Here is a 17,210-nt window from a genome sequence, read left to right as displayed (position 1 = left end):
CCTTCCACATCCCAGCCCGCTGCTCCACCCTCACCATCCCTGCATTCCCACTGGCCCCTTCCAAGGAACCCCACAGACTGAGGGGTGCAGATCCCTTGAAATAAACAGGGCCCTTTCAGATTTTACAGATGAGGATTTGGCCGTGGGATTCAGACAAGCCCTGGTCTGACAGTCTCATGAAAGAACTCAGATGAAAGTTGTATCTGGAAGGAAGAAAACCTTGAACAAACACTGGCTCCTTCCTCACATTGCAGAACTGGTCAGCTCAGCTCAGCTTCCAGAACCCCAGACAATTTTGCAGTGTCAGGGAAGAGGACCAACCATGATTTGTCTCACTGCTCTGATGGGCTGGGTCTGAATAGGCCCCTCATTTAAGAGTGAGCACAGATTGGGAATTATGATTCTTTATCTCTAGGGACAATTCCACTTCCCACACCCTAATTTCCAGCCATGGAGGACTGCTCTGACCTCAGCCCCACAGCCCTGTATCCACAGGAACATTCCCCAGTCACGGGAACAGTCACAATGTAATGAATAAATGCATTTCCCCAGGAAGGGGAGACTGTTCATAACTTTAAGAAGAAAAAGGGTGATTACCTGGATTGAATGTAGTTCATCAGGTTGGAAGAAGTAGCAGCAGCTCCTGAAAGAGAAGGAAAAGGGAAATAAGTTTTCAGACCCAGGGATCAGCAACTCTTTCACTGTCTTTTGGCAGTAGCCTCTAAAAACCTCAGTGCAATGGTCTCCAAATAGACTGAAACCTCCAGGTAATATCGGAACATCAAGAAAACAAACAGTGTTACCTAATGAAGTCCTGAGTAAGAGAAATACTGATTTTGTTCTATGTTTTGTTGTTATTTTGGGGTTTTTAACATCCTTTGCACTTGATAATTGTTTCCCTTAGCGAAAGCAGTCACGTAATATAAGGTGGAGGCAAAAGAGCTACATTAAAAGCCATAATTACTGCTGTTTCACAATTAGTAGTTCTATTTGAAGATGTTTTGAGTAAGATTTATGGTATGTTCTCTAATTTTTAATTTCTAATTACGAGGAAGAAACTTAGCCTTGAGTATTTCTTCTCTAAAAAATTTAAAATAACACATAGCACAGTTTTGGTCTGTAGAGACGGATACAAAAACAGGAAAAAACATGTAGGAAGAAAAGGAAAAGGGTTTTTTTTGTGTGTATAAGCAAGGTTTAAATAGAATAATTAAATTTACCATAATCAATAAAATGTGTGAGTCGAGTTTATTGAAGTGGCTATTTCCCATTGCATAATTTCCCTGGGGAACTTTCATTTTTAATTCAAAAATAAAAAAATAATAATTAAAAAAACAAATCCCTAAGCACTTACTGTAAATATGCCAGCATATGTGTGAGGTTAAGAAAAGCACGAGCCTACACCCAGGAATCAAAGAGGGGCTTACCACTGCTTTGACACTAATTGTAAAAGCTGAACATTTTCTAGAACCATAATCAAATCTTAACTGCCATGGGGGACTCGTTCAGCAGCTCACAGTAATTCTAATAAGATGCAGAGCCTTTCACCTTTAGGTCACCAGTTCAAACCCACTTTGGGTCGGGCAGTAAACAGGAGGCAAATCCTGAGCCCTGTGAAGTGCCAGAGCATCCAGAGGAGATGCCAGAGCAGCTTTGGGGCAGGAGCTGGGAAGAGTTTTCCCATGTCATCCATGATTTCCCTGGGATTGATGCACCCTCCTCCTTGGAGGGCTCATCCTGTCTCGCCAGGCCTCAGACCCTCCCTTCTGGAAGGGGGATGGGGAACCCTTCTTGCTCCTTTTCCTCCATTTCAGCTGGAATCACCCCAGGTGCCCCAGTGCTCCTACCCCAGAGACCCTGGAACTGCCATGGGGCTTTCCAACACTTCTGTAATGCCCTTCCCAAGAAAGCAGCAATCACAGAATCATCTCTGTTCCACTTCCACAATTCCCCTTCATCAAGGGTTCGTTTCCTTGAACACCTCACGGAAAGCAGACAGATCAAACAGGAGCTGGAACTACCAGGCCCTGCCCCTGCTGGCCTGGGCTGCACCACAAACAGCTCTGCCAACCCCAGCAGCTCTTGAGACCCAGAGCTGAGCCCTTACCTCAGCATTTGCAGGTACAACTCCTTGGGTCATTCTGAGCTGCTCCTATGGGAAGTCCCAGCTCCAGCTGAGGCCCTGGCACTGCCTACAGCCCCACAGAACTTGTCCCAAAGTTCTGGGACAAGCAGCCACTGCCACCCCTGCTGCACCGCGGCCTGTGCCTTGAGGAAGCCATGGATGCTGGCGCTCCAGGCTGTGTGAGTACCAAACAACAGCAGCCTGAGCAGACAGATCTGCAGCACGGATGGCAGCTGTCCCTCAGACACAGCTCAGAGGTGGCTGCTTTGTGGCTGTGGCGTAGGATGCAGGCCCAGCTTCCAGGCTGCCATGGTGTGTGCAGTTCTGTGCATGTGTGTGAGGGAACAGAATCATCTGAGGCCTTAATTGTGTCTCGTGTTACTACAGCAGAGAAGCTGAGGAGCTCTAAGGAACAATTCATTCATTGTCCTCTACACATCTGGGTTAGTGTTTCCTCCTTGGATTAGGCTGTACCAGCGTGTTCCCTCTCTGCTCACCACAAGCCAGCAGTGCCAATTTCCCTCCGTGGCAGCTCCAGTGACAGCTGTTTACTTGGAAGCTCATGAATTTGATATATGGGTGCTAGCCACAAATGAATGGAATACTTTCCAGATGCAACGTCTTTAAATATTCAAACAATAAGCCAAAAGCACTAAGCTGTCTTGGCCATTTTTTTTTCTCTCAACTCTGGATGTCTCTCAGAGAAGATGTAAACACAATTCCTTGTGCCACTGGCCAGAATGCTTCAGATGTTTGAAAGGCCAGCAGCAGCATGAGGTGCTGGGTGGGAGATGGCTGATGGTCTTTGTCACATGAAGCCAAACCCAAAATGGCCAAGAAAGAGCAAAATTAACCAAAAGGAATCCTTGAGGCTGAGCCATAGGAGGTTGTCTCACCAGCCTGAGGGGCTGCATGTGCCAGCCTGGACCCCGAGCTCAGGGGTGCTGCACAAGCTCCAAGGAGTGGCTTCCCAAAACATCTCCAGAGCCTCATCTGGAATGGTTTAAAGCAACAATAGCAGTCTGCTGAGGATGTTTAGTGGGCAGTGGACCAGGACCACCAAAATGCCTTGAACCTCTCCTGGCCAGGTGTTACCTGGAAATCCTTCTGGGCACAGGAGTGGAGACCCAGCTCAGAACTGGAGACAAGACCTTCCCAGGTGTGCCTTTCTGTCCAGCCCAACTTTCAACAATGGCCTCCCATCCTCAGTTTGCATCCATGGCCACCCTAGTGCCAGGCACTGGGACAAAAACAGCTCAGAGGGCAAAGTTCAGCATTCAGAAGTGAGCCAACTTGCCTTGGGAGTGGCGTAGCTTTGACTGTTGTCTTTTCAGCTGAAAGCTGACAAGAGTCAGGCTGAAGCCACTGGAGAAGTGGAATGGCTGCACTGAAGCTGTGTGGGGATGATTGATACCACGAGAGCTGCGCCAGCCAGCGGAACTCAGTTCTTGGCCAACTTACATCACTTTTGCTTCCCTCCTTGCATTTTCTTTGGCATTTTCTTCTTTGCATTTACTTATTTTCTCCCACTGAAGTTTAACATGATCCGGACAGTTGAGCTACCAGGATATGGATTTTCTATCCAGTAATTAAAGGGAGGAACTTTCTTACATATTTTATCTCCTTAAAAATACCAACAAACATGGGCTGTGTGGCCTTAGATTGGAGGAGGGCAGGGGAGAGCTCCAAGAAAGCCTGTCCGAATCTGAAACCAGTTCAAGCCTGAAATGCTGCCTGTTTGAAGATTTCTTCTTTATTCCCTCCAATGCTGTTATTAATTAGAGAATGAATAGCCATTACAATTATCAGCAACTTCATGGAACTGAAAAATTCAAGTTCATTATCTTATGGGAAGAAAATAAACATCATTTTACAAGGATTTTAAAGCAACAACAGTAATAACAAACCACCCCAAACTCCAGTCCACAGGCAGAATGGACATCTGCTAGAAAAAAATTATTATTTCCCCACCCACCACCCTCAAATTTAGGGATTTGTGGAATACGGGCCTTGCCTAAAGTTGCTTGGCAGAAATCCCCATCTTAAGTTCTTGTTTAATGAAATCATGTGGTAGTAAATCAAACACAGAAACAGGAATAAGTAAATCCACCACATCCTTTGAAAAAAGTATGGCTTGACTCCGTCAGCCCAAGTTGCCTGGACAAGGGATTATCTGTATTTGTCAACTAAAAAGCAACGACCCAACGGTGACTGCCCACCTTTTGTGTTCCCCTCTGAATGCCACATGAAAGGTGGCAAGTCAGAGTCAAGCACCAAGAGGGAAAGCAGGCAAAGAAAGGGAGAACAACACCAACATCATGCTATAAAACCCAGGAGGCTGTCACGGTTTAGTACCTACTAAAGCCAACAGAAATCTTTGCCAGATCCTCTCTCTGTGGTTTTCTCCATGCCCTCGGTGCACTCGCGAGCTTCAGAGCCTGAGAGAGGTCCTGGGCAGACTTTATCATCTGAGAAATTCATTATTTGGTCCTACAGAAACCTTCTCTGTTGAACTGACAATATTTGTAATGCCCCAACTAAATTACATTTCCATTTTCTGTCCCATCTTGCCTCTCTTCCTCCAGCATAGAAAGCTGAATTTTGGTGCCCAAAAACTCTATGGAAAAAGTAAGGTCAGTGAAATTTTCAACTTTTTTTGAAGGAAACTTAGATGTCACCTGGAAAGTCATGAAAAAAAGACACTTTTCTTGTCAACATTTGCCTTAGGGGCATGAAAACATGGATTTCATTCACTGATATGTCCAAGAAAGCAATTGCAGAAGAGAGATCATCAAACAATATATACAAATGGAGTGATCTTGTAGAAAGCAGTTGACAAGTGCATTGTACCAGGTGCTGCTAGGTCCCATTTGATCCCAATCCACTGGGATTGCTGCTTTACTCATGGCTGCCACTGGGAATTAACTTGGTCACTCAACCATGTGTGGAACCCCTCAGCTCTCCAGCTTTTAAAGTAACTTCAATGACAAATACACAAAATTTGGTATTCTACCTCATCTCCTGACATTGCCAACTTCTAATTTGAGGTTTTTATTTTTATAACTTGGACATACTAAGATCATGGTGTCATGCCTGTTGTGTGTCCTGGATCCATAATTGTTTTGGAGTTGTGATTCACGACTGTGAAATCCACGTGAAAGGAACTTCCCAGAAATCCCAGGATTTCTCAGAATCCCTCACTGAAGGCCATTTAAGAAGATATGACTCTGTAATTAACATTTTCTGAGGGAGTTAAAAAGTATAAACAGCTTAAACGTGGCATTTTTACAACCTTAATAAACCCAAGGGCAGCATTTACCAGGTACACACTTTAAGGACAATAAAAAGGTCGCTATGGAGGACTTCATTTGAACTTTAGTTCCTTTAGTTTGTATTTGAACTATTTTTTGTTTGGGCTGAAATTTTGCCTATATTAAATTCACAGCCCAGTTCTAAACCAAAAACCAAAACTAAACAAAACCAAACCAAACCAAAACAAAAACCCAAACCAAAACCCCCAGACATTCTGAAATTAGCAAAAATTCAAGTATTATCATTCTTACACTAAAAGATGTTCTTGTTTATTTAAATTTTAAATTCTGTTTGTTTCCAAACGCTTTATCTTTCACTAAAATGGTAAATTCCAAACATTTGGGGCTGAACAAGTGATGCTTTTTAATTGTAATTTTTTTTCTCCTTTCTGCCATTTACTGAGAAACCTCAAAACTGGGGAAAATCATTTGCTCCTGCACCGCCCCCCTTCAGAGGGTGCCCTACGCTACCACGAGCTCCTGTGCCCTGTCGGATACAATGCTCTGGGATCAGGACTGGGCCTTCACAGGCTCCACTGACCCCACTTCAGAGTGGAGATGAGATGAATCTGGAAGGAGCCTTCTGAGCTGACTGAGCTCCCCTCCTGTGGCAGCAGGTCCTGGTGCAGCCACGGGGGTGGAAGTGGGTCCCATGTAACCCTACTCGAGCTCCACAGCACCACAAGCATTACCTTTTATGGCTCCTGCAGAATACTGGGGGATACTAATTTTACAGGTGCATTCTAGCAAACTGCAGTCCCTAATATCAGAATGCCATTAAAAATAATGCACTCCTTATGCCCAGGCAGTTAATTTAATATTAAATCAATAAAACATTTACTAGAGCTGGTCAGGGGCCGGGTTGCTGACAGCAGACTCAGCTCACGGCAACAAACGTCTCCTCACCCTCTGCAGACAGCTGCTGGTTTATTGTGGAAGACGTCTTTGGTCCTGACAAATAGCCTCCCTAAGCCCTAATGAGTGCAGAAATTCAAAACATTTGTGGGACATTTATTAGCAGGAAAATGCACCAGCCTTTTGGGAGATTTGGATCGACAGCAGCAATCAGCTGTGGGCTGAGTTCAGTCCAGCATGTGCAGGGAACACAAAATGACTTTCTTGGCTACAGGGAAAGGGATTGGAGCTTTTTCCAGTTGGTTTCATCTCTGGGATATGGGGTGGAAGCTTTTCCCCACGATGAATTTTCATGGGTGGAGTCATTTTACACTCCACCAGGTTCCCAACCAAGTCCCGAGATGGCAGAGGTCACAGGATGGGATCCATCACATCCTGTCTAATGCTCAACATCAGCATGGCCACCTTCCCCTCCCTGTGGTGGCTTCCAAACTAATTCAAGCACAAAAGACAGGATTTTGCCAGCATGCCTGACAGGCAGTGTGGTACAGTGACATTAAGAGTTAAAAATAGGGAACTGTTTTGTTCTTTTTTGGCTTTGGTTTGGTTTGCAGCCTATTTTCATAAAAGAATAGAGGTCAACTTTCTACCAAGAATCTGAGAAGCAAAGTAGAACTTTAAGAGCAACTGCAAGTGACACATTAAATAAATAACAATGACAAAAAAGATTTAAAAAGGAACAAAACAAAAAGGACCAAAATGGAGAGAACTGACCAGGCTCCCAGGGAGCAGCAATCTGGCACTCCTCTCTGAAGAATGAGCAGATGTCTTCTACCCAAATGGTTTTGTGTGGAAAGTGCAATTACTTCAAAAATCCCTGCAGAAGCTGTTTCCCATCACTGTTCTCAGAAGGCTGGATCTGCCCTGAGCTGACAGAGCTCCAGGGACCTATGGCCATGATCCTTGACTCAAGAAAGCAGATTTGGGACATGATTTCAGTGCTTTAGGCACAGTGCCCCAAACCCACTCCCACAGCCCTGTCTCCAGCACTGAGGACACAGGTACTGGCGTGGCTGTGGAGCCATGTGGCCCAGCAGGTGTCTGCCTGGAGGCCAAGGTGCTTCCTGTGCCTTCCCTGAACCCCGAGGCCCTGGGATGAGCAGGGTATGCCCAGCTCTGACTTGTCCTGACCCTGCTGATGCTCTCTGTGTGAGGAGTGGCCCTGCCCGCTCACAGAATCGCTCAGCCGGAGCCCACAGAGCCAAGCCTGGCCAGAGTTAATGCTCAACTCAGTGCCTGGGAGCTTCCCTTGGACATCAGCATTCCAGCACATCTAATAGGATGAAAACAAATTTCATGCCATGAAAGCAGAAATCTGGGTGAGGTCTGGGAGCATAGTTAGGATGTGGTTTCCATAAGCTCTCAGTGCTGGCTTAACTGCTCTGATTACAGTCCAGGGGTAGGAGAGTCCCACTGACTTCAACAGGAGAAGAATTAGGGCAGAACCAAGTGGTTTTGAAAAATCCCATCCTTAGAGTTATATAATGTAGAAAATAAGAATCACATGCTAACCTTCAGAGGGGAAACTGGTCCATTAAAATGGGTGTCATTACTTCAGCTCCCATTTTTAATTGGAGGATTTGTGGCACTGATAGATGAGCCCAATGGTGGCTGGGCAACGGCCTCTGCCTGGAGAGAGCCAAATTTCACTGGGGACACTCACAAGGATGTCACAAGGCAGCTGAAAGGAATGTGTTGATGATTTCTTTCATTAAAAAAAAATGTATTTTTAAAAACCCAAACATATTGGTAGAGGGAAAGAACTTTCCATCAAAAGGAAAACAAAATCTCCTATGCCCATCTAACAGTCCATTTCTATGTTCTTGTGTTCTTCCTGATTTATGACAAAAACATCTCTGGAAACCAAACAAACATCTTCATTCCACCTTTGGAATGAACTCTACAAAAATTGTACTGGAAAATGCAGGCTAAAGCTTTTTTCACCAGTAGCCTTTGACAGGGAGGTGCCAGTGTCCCCGCTGGGACAGAGGTAGCAGGTGGGACATGGTGTGACACAGAGCTGACAGGGCAGGACTCACTGCTCAATCTGGAACACGTTATTCACCTGCCCATATCGCAGGAGAAAAGGAAGAGTAGGACAAAAATGTTATTTAAAGGTTGAAAACCCCAAGCTGTTCCCTGAAGCAGGGCTTTGGAGCACATCACCATTTCCTCAGGAGGTCACAGTAGGAAGCAGAGAGTGAGGTGGTTTCCAAAGGGTCTGAACCCCTGTGGCCAGGGCTGGGGGTCACAGAGAGACAAACACAGAGTCTCTGGTGTTTGTCCCCAGGTGTTGGGGACCTGGCGTGCCCTCGATGTGACTGTGAGTCAGGAACATCTCCCAGAGAGGACAGACTTGGGGAAGCCCAAAGAGAGGAAGAGGACAAGCAGGACACAATGGCATCCTGGCTGTGCAAGAGAAGATGCTCCTGGCTGTATTCACCAGCACCAGCAGGGCACAAAGCAGGGGCAGGGCACCATTCAAGGATTTGCCATCACCAGGGCTAGAGGGAAATGGCCACTGACCTGCTCCTTTCCTACCCCAAGAACTGCAGCTGAATGTGGGAGCTGCCCATGTGTCTTGACTGCAAAGTGCTGTCACCTTAATCCCAACGCTGTCAGCAGAGCACTGACCAAGCTGATGGATCAGGCTGGGATAGAAACAGTGCCTGTGCTTTGGGGCACTGCAGTTAAATCCTCCCCTCACCCCCAACTCCCTGCTGGTCTCTCTCTGCCCTGCCCTGCTCCAGCCACACTGATTGTGCTTTGCTGGTGCCCTGGCATCTGCTGGGCTCCCTGCTGCAGGCTCCTGTCTCCTAAAGCCTCACCCACACTCTCCACACAGGGTCCTTGTCAGAGAAAGGTCCCATGGGTCAGGCTCAGCTGGTGACAGCTCTGCAAAGCCAGATCTGGTCTGTGCTCCCACCACTGCACAGCCTCTGAGTGGGGAAAGTGTCACCATGAACGAGCCATTAAGAGGGCTGGGTGCAGAGACTGGAGCCCCAGGGGGATGTTACCACCCTGCCCAGGTTTAGGCTCCTCACTCACCTCTCCAAGGGCACACTGGAGGTTTCTCAGCCCTGTTCTGAGGTGTCTGAGGAGCCCAGCTGAGGTTCCTGGCACCCATGACCCAACCAGGACCTTCATCTGCCACGTGAGATGCCAGCCCAGAGGCTTTAGGGGAGAGGATGCCTTTATCAAATGTTTTTGCCCTAGCAGACACAGGGAGCTCTTGGCTGGGTCCCTCCACTCTTTCCCCTGCTTTATTTGCACAGATGTTTTTGCCAAGGCTTGTCGTTAGCCTGGGGAGGGGGCAGTTGAAAAAAAAATAAAAATAATAAAAATGACCGAACAAGTTGAAGAAATTGCAAACAGTAAATCTGGCGCTCGCTAGGCTGAGCCCAATAAGTTGCTGAGGTTGTACTTTTCAGATTCGGTTTTAGGCTCTTGTAAATTTTCAGTTATTTTTAACCCACCTTTCTGAGTGAGCCTAGGAATGAGAAAGTAATTGTTTCATCAACTCGGGCTATATAAATCTCCTTGGGGTTTATTATTTGCTGTTTCATTTTACTGGCACAAGAGCTCCTAGGAAAGTACAATAACCCACTCCTTGATTTACAGCTTGGAAGCAGGCGCACGCTGAAAACCCGAGCGCGCAGCACCTGAGGAAAAGTGCTCTGAGTTAATTGAAAAGCTTCAGGAAACTGGAATTCCTCGCAGTGATACTGTCACATGCGTCAGCCACCAGATGTAACTCCAATATTCTGCCTTCATAATAAGAATCCAATTGATATCCCCAGAAATAAAAACCTGCAGCCAGAATAACAGTACATTTATCACGGGCAGGCTTAAACCCTACAGGAGAGCTGCCCTCAGCACAGGAGTTAGGAAGTGCTGGCGGTGCTTTTTCTTGTAAAAAAGCTTTTTTGTGCATATACCTGTGCATACAGACACACAGCTATCTGGATCTCCAAAGGCAGCCTAGGATGAGAAAAAGGACGTGGCCTCTGGAGAGGAAACGCAGGGAATGGCATTTTTGGGGGCAGATTTAGAGGTCTCCAGCTTAGGCAGGTTTCACGCCACCTTCAGTAGCAGGGTTTGCATTTTGTCAGGATGGGGTTTGTTGCCCAGTGTTTAAACTGCAAAACCACCTACCCTCCTGGCCTGAGATTTCCCTGGGATGCCAAGACACAGCAGCCCTGGAAACAAAACCACTTTGGTCCCCATCCTTAAGAGCAGGCTCTGCACCCTGCTCTGCTGAGAGCTCAGCTCAGCCGAGAGGCTCAGGGTACCACACGGCCCCAGTGGGATTTAGCTGTCCATGCCACTGGCAGGCACTGTCCAATGGGAACATTCCCATGGAGATTTTACACACATTAGGGTGACAACACTCCTCTGGTTTTGTTCTGACCACTTCTAGGCAATGTCTGACTTTACTCAGACTGGACACCGTTGGTTTAAGGATCTTTGTTTTCAAAAGGACAGCTCTGCCTCAGGATGAGGCACAAGTGCCCCTTTGCCCCATTCCACAGCTGAAAAGTGCTATTTCAGACAGAAACCACAAAATGCAATGAAATTAGTGACCCTACTGGAGTTTAAACTCTTCTGTGTATTTCCACAGTCAATAATTTTAATATATTGCACCCACACATGTGCACAAAAGTATATGTGTAATATATATGTGCGTAATAAATATGTAAAAAAGCATTACAATAATATTGTCACCTAAGCAGCATGTTTGCAATGCCAGTCCCTCCCACATCAGAGCAGGTTGTTCTGCTACTCCCACCTCCTCCTTCATCTCCTCCAAGACTGTTGCACGCTGAGGTTTTTTTAAAAAAAAACGCTAAATCACCAAAATTGCAGCAGTTTAATTACATCAGCTAACTTTTGTCCTGTCACCTTATTTAACAGTCTCAGCTTTGTCTGCAGCACACAGGTTGTGCTCAGGAGTAATTCAGCTCAAATATAAGAGGCCAAATGACTTCTCAAGTTTGTCAGGCTTCTGACAAGGGCTGATTTCTCCCACGAACCTGCTCCAAAGCCTCTTGTGGATAATGCCACTGGCATAAAACACTGCCTTGGGAATTGGCCCCCACTCAGCCCTGCCAGAGGAAGGCCAGGACAGGCTGCAGGTCTGCAGCCCTCCTGGTCATGAGAGCCCGGTGAGGAACATCACCCTCCTGCTGGCTGTAGGGAGCTGGCAATGTCCCTTCTTACAGCTCCTGGATAACAAAACCCAACCTTATGCTGGGATGAGATGCTTTTCAGTACTTTATGCAAGTGTCCCTCTCCCATCTGAGACCTCTATTTTCATTTTTAATCAATTGCCCAAATCTCACTAGTGCCTGTTTTTTCATGAGATCTGGAAGGAGGTATCTGGCAGGAATGACAGATCCCCAGGAGCAGAATAAGGAGGCCATTCCATGGAGGATGGAGAGCACCCATAATGCTCTGCCCCCTCCAAGAAGAGCCATTCCAAGGAGTCAGTCCAAAGCACTCTCATATTAACCTGCCTCTGAAGTTTAGGTAAATTTCCTGATCACTTAGACTTTCAATTTATTTTTAGGGAACTATTTCCAGTAAGTGGTTCAAGATGGATTACAGTTTAACTGGAAGCTTGGGAATAAAAAGATAGTCACAGAAAAGCTGGGTTCAATTCTTGCCTCTGCCACAGACTTCCTGTATAAATCTGGACATGCTGCTCCAGGGGGAAATTCACCCACCTAACTCAAACCATGGAATTTCAATGGCTCTGTTAAAGAGCTCAGGCTTCCATCAGAGCCAGAGCACTGAGATGGGCTGGGGGATCCAGAGCACTGCCAGGAGAGCTGCACTCCCCAGCTGGACAGGCAGCACAGGCTCCCAGTGAATCACCTCTGCCCTCCTGACGTCCTTGGGGCTCAGTTTCTCACCCCAGAAATATATTCTGGATTAGTGACAGGAAGAAAGTTGTACCCAAACTGAGCCTGAGCTCAGGACAGATGTGGGAGATGCACCAGGCAAAGTCTGGATTTAAAATTTTTCATTGCTGTCTGTGATTTATCAAATTTCAGGTATTTTAAGAAAAAGTTATAAAATTAATATATTTCAGGTGTATTTTTATAAATTTGCTTCCCCCTTCCCTTTTGTTTTTCTCTCCCTATGCTTATCCCTGGGATACTGAGAAACACAGCACCACTTCTGATGACATTGGTGAAAATACTGTCACAAAACCTCAGAGCTCCATGAATAGACCCCCAAAACCAAACATCATTCCTGTCAGTGTTTTTGAAATGAAAAAAAGTAGACTGTGTATGCTACTGAGGTAAATTCAAATTCTTCTATTCTTGTTCTTCCCCAGACATAAGTTGTAAGGACTTTTTTTGCTCACCTTTAGTTCAGACTGACTGAGACCACTGCTCCCTACATCTCTGGAATGAAATTATTTGAGAACCCTGAAATGCCTAAGAAAGGAAAGCAACACCACGGAGCCAATATTGGGTAAGGAATTTTAAAATGTGAGGCTTCATGTGTATCAGGTTCAGCTCTTAACAATAAACACGTTGAACATTCCTGGGGCACTTTTTTTTTGCCAGGGATTGGTTTTGTTTTGGGGTTTTTTTTTTCAGGACTGTAAGTAAACTCTCCCCTCACAAAATGTCCCATTTGGGATTGATGCTATATCAGTATCTGAAAATTGTGCTACTGAGCAGCTACTCAGAATCCTGCTGGTGATAAATTAAACCAGAGGAAATGGATCATTTCTACTATCAGGGTCACTGTTGTCAGCTCCTAACAGGGCAATTGACTTGTCAAGTTGTCTCTGAAAGCCCGAGCTCAGATTTCATTGCCTTTCACGTTTTTTTTTCAGAATTGTATACAAGGGGTCTCTGAGCCTGTCTTTCACCCGGCACTTGGGGAAATTCCAGGCACCAATCCTGCTCATAAATTGCAGAGGAACAGTCTCAGCATGAGACTCCTCTACTGGAGCAGCTCTGTGGAAATGTGCAGTGCAAGAAAAGATCCAATAGGGATGTGCATGGGAACAGATGGGGATTTGCTTGTGTGTCATTATCAGACACGAGCAAGAAGTTAAATGGTGAAAGGTCACTTGGAAAAGCCACAGGACACCTCCAGCAGCACGAGGAGAAGAAAAAGAAAGCTGTGGCATGGAGGCTCCCTGTATTATTATGAATAACAACCAAATCCACCTGCTGGAGACCCACCAATAACATTTCCTAGTTACACTTTTACAACTTATGCAACAAACTTATAAATAACCGTGGTAGTTAGGAACCAAAACAAGACCAGCTCTGTATAATTCACAAGGAAAGAAATCCTCTGTTTCAACCAAATTCCAGGCTAAAGAAATAGGTACAGCAGGAAAAGCATCTTGTTTTAGGATCACAGAGAGTAATGAGAGAAAGCAGAGGCAAAGCTATTCCAAGTGCTTTGCCATAATGTTTGGGTCATGCTGCTACCCAAATTAGAGTTTCAGTTTTCCAATAATGCTCTGGAGTAATGCAGAAACTCAAGTGATTACTTAAGGGAAATGTCACCATTATACAAAATGCTCTTGTTCCAAACCCAAAATTGGTCAGTGGTCAACAAAAAAATTTCTTTTGTTGTTAGATTTCTTTTGGTGGTGGTAACGCTGCTGCTGCAACTAAACTGAAATGGTTCTATTATGATGATTAACATGCTTGGTCTTGTTACTGATTAAATAAATAATTCAACTTGTTTTTTTCTCCCCAGAACTAAGCCACATCAATTTTTCCATGGAAGACCTCAGTTTCAATGCAAATCATTCCTGGAGGAAAAATGTTCTGCTGAAAAATAGTGACCAACTCTTATAATTATGGTTGAAAATCCAAACACACCCAGAGGTACCATAAACCCTTGTTGTCTTGGGGATGTCTGAGTTTCTCTGGCATCTTCACATACAGCCATGGCACCTCAAACAGAGGAGGTGAAGCAAGAATATCTGTAGGGGGCTTCTCTGCTTGGCCCTGTGGGAATTCCTCCTCCCTCTAGCCCCAAAAAGCTGCTTTCGCTCCCAATTCCATGCTCTTTACCAGCTCACCCCCAGTTTACCCTCTTGTCATTTCCTCTTGCCCTCTTCCCGCCATATCACATTTCCAGTTCAGAATCTGTAGATCCACAATTGTTTAAAAAGCAGCTCAAACTTCCAACTTATAAACATCGCTTCCTCTGTCTCCTGAATTTATTTTAATAGCTGATATTTGAGCCCAGGGGATTGTTTTAACTAACACTGTATAGTCAGAAGGAATCACTTTCCTCCAGGCTACCTCTGGGTCAACAGCATAAGGCAAGACCCCCTCACATTTCATTACCCAGGGATCAGATCCCCTTTCCCAATCCATCACTCTGAAGCTCATTCCTGCTATTCCTCTCAGATTTGCCTGCATGATTCATGCGGTGCCAAATCAACAGTATATTTGCTTTTTTCTCAGTTCATTGTTTTTATTTGCTTACATGTTCCCTGTCATAGTTCAACTCATAAATCAAGGCTGGTTTATTTTTTACAAACCCGTTGAAAGTTGGAGCCAGTTTCCACTGTTATGAAAGACTCCCAATTCTACACGTCCTCTAACAGGTGGAAAATGTCTGTGGAGGCTGTTTGGATGGGAACCATTTTCTAACTTAAAGACAAAGTAGTGTTTATTTATGGCTTAATCTCATTCCAAAACAAAGTAACAGTTCCCTGCACCAAATTATCTCCTTGTGATGCTATCCCACTCCATATGGCTTTATTATTTAAATAAAAAATGTAATATTGAAACAACTTCTGGCTATTAAACTCATGTAACTGATGACAGCGAAACAATGCTCCTGAGATATTTTAGCAGAGCATTTTCCCTTAAGACAAGCACTAAGTGTCTGTCCTAACTAAATTTGGCATTAAAAAGCAAGCCAATACCCCAAACACACTCTCCCCTCCAATGCTTTTATTTAACCTTTACTTTCTTAGGCTCAGATCAAGAGCTGTTGATTTACCAGGTTACCAGAGGAACACAAACACCCCTTTCCTGGGGATCCAGACATGGAGAAACAGAGCCTGCAAAGAGCCCCCCAGAGCTGAGCTTTGTGCACCTCCAGGCAGTCCCTGCTGGGAACCAGAGCCACCCACCCCACCAGGGCCAGCAGGAGGAATTGCTTCTGAGGGTCCAGCCTGCCTCAATCCCACTCACCAGTCTGGGGGGCAACTGGCTGCTGTGAGTGACAGCTCCACCCCACCCTGGCAATTCTGTGTGCTGTGGAAGTTTAAGAAATAATTTAGAATAATGGAAACATTTCATTTCTATAATTTTTTCCTTCAGATTTGAACACACAACCATTTCCCAATATTATTATTACAGTGAGAATTAATGCTCTATACACCACATTGTTTTTTCGACAGAAAAGCCATAATATTTATCTAAAAAATGCAAGAAAATATCGTTTGACAGTTATGAGCTTTACTACCTTGCTTTTTCTTCAGATGAAGAATTGACTGAAACTGATCATTTTCTTACAAGATACTTCAGATTTGACACATCAGCATTTTCCAACCACAGCACACTTTGAAAAAAACTCACCCAACTTGGACAGTCCCCGTGAACTTGTACTTTCTGCTTGCTCCTTTCCAGCTCTGAGATCACTAGGGATGGACCCAATACCAGGTTCCCACATGCCAAGTATCCCTTTGTCCCACACACAAGCTGCCATCTCACAGAAAAACCACTTCCAAGTCTCCTACTTGGTGGAATCAGCAACCTGTCCTTCAAGTCTTTGCAAAAATCCTGAATTAATCTGCTGGAGAGCCATTAAAAATAGCTCCTTCTTGCAAAGCACTGATACTGTTTTTAATCAATATCAGCTCTGAGTTCAGATCAGGTGCTTGTGAAGCCATGGTAAGTTTATACCATTTGATAAAAATGACAAGAAACATCTAAGAAAATTAAGAAAGCAGGTAAGATTTCAGAGACCTATTATCCCCCCCAAAAAAGCAGCACACACAGTTTGTGGTAAGTTTTCACAGCTCTCCCCAGCTGAAGAAGGTATTGCACTAATCCCTGTCAGTGGGATGGGGGAGAGGCAATGTTTGGAGTGGACAGCAACACACTGAGATGGAGATGGGGATATTCAGTGATGAGAATAAGCAGCCAATGGTCCCAGATTCCCTGCCACAGGCTGATAAATTCCCATCTGGAAGTAAGACCAGGGAGGTGATTTCTGGAAGGGGCTTCATAGTCAAACAACACCTAACAAAATTCTGTAGGCCAGAAATATGGATTGTCCAGCTAAGTACTTCCTAATGTTTTAAAAATGTATTATTTGCTCCTTCTTTCTGTTTGCCAGAGCAAGAAGGTAACTCTGCCCACAAACCTTAATTACATGAGCTGTAACGGCTGGAAGAAATAATCCCATTTTCAGGCACACAAACCTTTTCTGTGCGGCTCTGCGTGCCCAAAACTGTTCCAGCTGTACCTAACAAAGAAGATTACCTGTACCTGAGAGCCTTGTCTGCCTTATGTCCACAGACAGTCCAGGCTCCTGCAGCACCACTGCTTTAACTGTGCTTTCCAACATTCCTGGCACAGCGAGACTTTAAGCTTGGGTTTTACCTCTGGAAGTAACAACATACTGGAGGCAATTAAAAATATTAAAAAAAAAAAAGGGTGCTTGGCTTCTATTTGTCCCTCTCAAAACCTCCCCCACTGAAACTAAAATTATATAAATCCAATTAGGAAGGGAACTAAAAAGGTTTAGATTTTTATACACTGCTCTAAAAGACTGGATTAGCTGCTGCAGCCCCAGTGGCACACGGCAGGACATGGACCCAGCCTGGAGAATTCCTGCTCGCTGCCATGAAA

The 17,210-nt window shown here is 45.0% G+C and overlaps 1 protein-coding gene across 1 annotated transcript in view; it reads left to right on the top strand.

Moving 5' to 3' along the window:
* BMP2 (bone morphogenetic protein 2) overlaps positions 1-16,612 on the top strand; it is a 317,130-nt gene extending 300,518 nt beyond the window's left edge. Inside the window, exons 8-9 of the transcript XR_008508284.1 lie at positions 12,695-12,834; positions 14,089-16,612. The gene's annotated coding sequence lies outside the window, so the exon portion shown is untranslated. The remainder of the gene's footprint in view (positions 1-12,694; positions 12,835-14,088) is intronic.
* Positions 16,613-17,210: the final 598 nt, after the last annotated feature.

Source organism: Molothrus ater, chromosome 3 (genome assembly GCF_012460135.2).
Source record: "Molothrus ater isolate BHLD 08-10-18 breed brown headed cowbird chromosome 3, BPBGC_Mater_1.1, whole genome shotgun sequence".
NCBI classification, from domain to species: domain Eukaryota; kingdom Metazoa; phylum Chordata; class Aves; order Passeriformes; family Icteridae; genus Molothrus; species Molothrus ater.
Note: the sequence above shows the minus strand (reverse complement) of the source record. Positions and strands in the feature narration are given on the sequence as shown.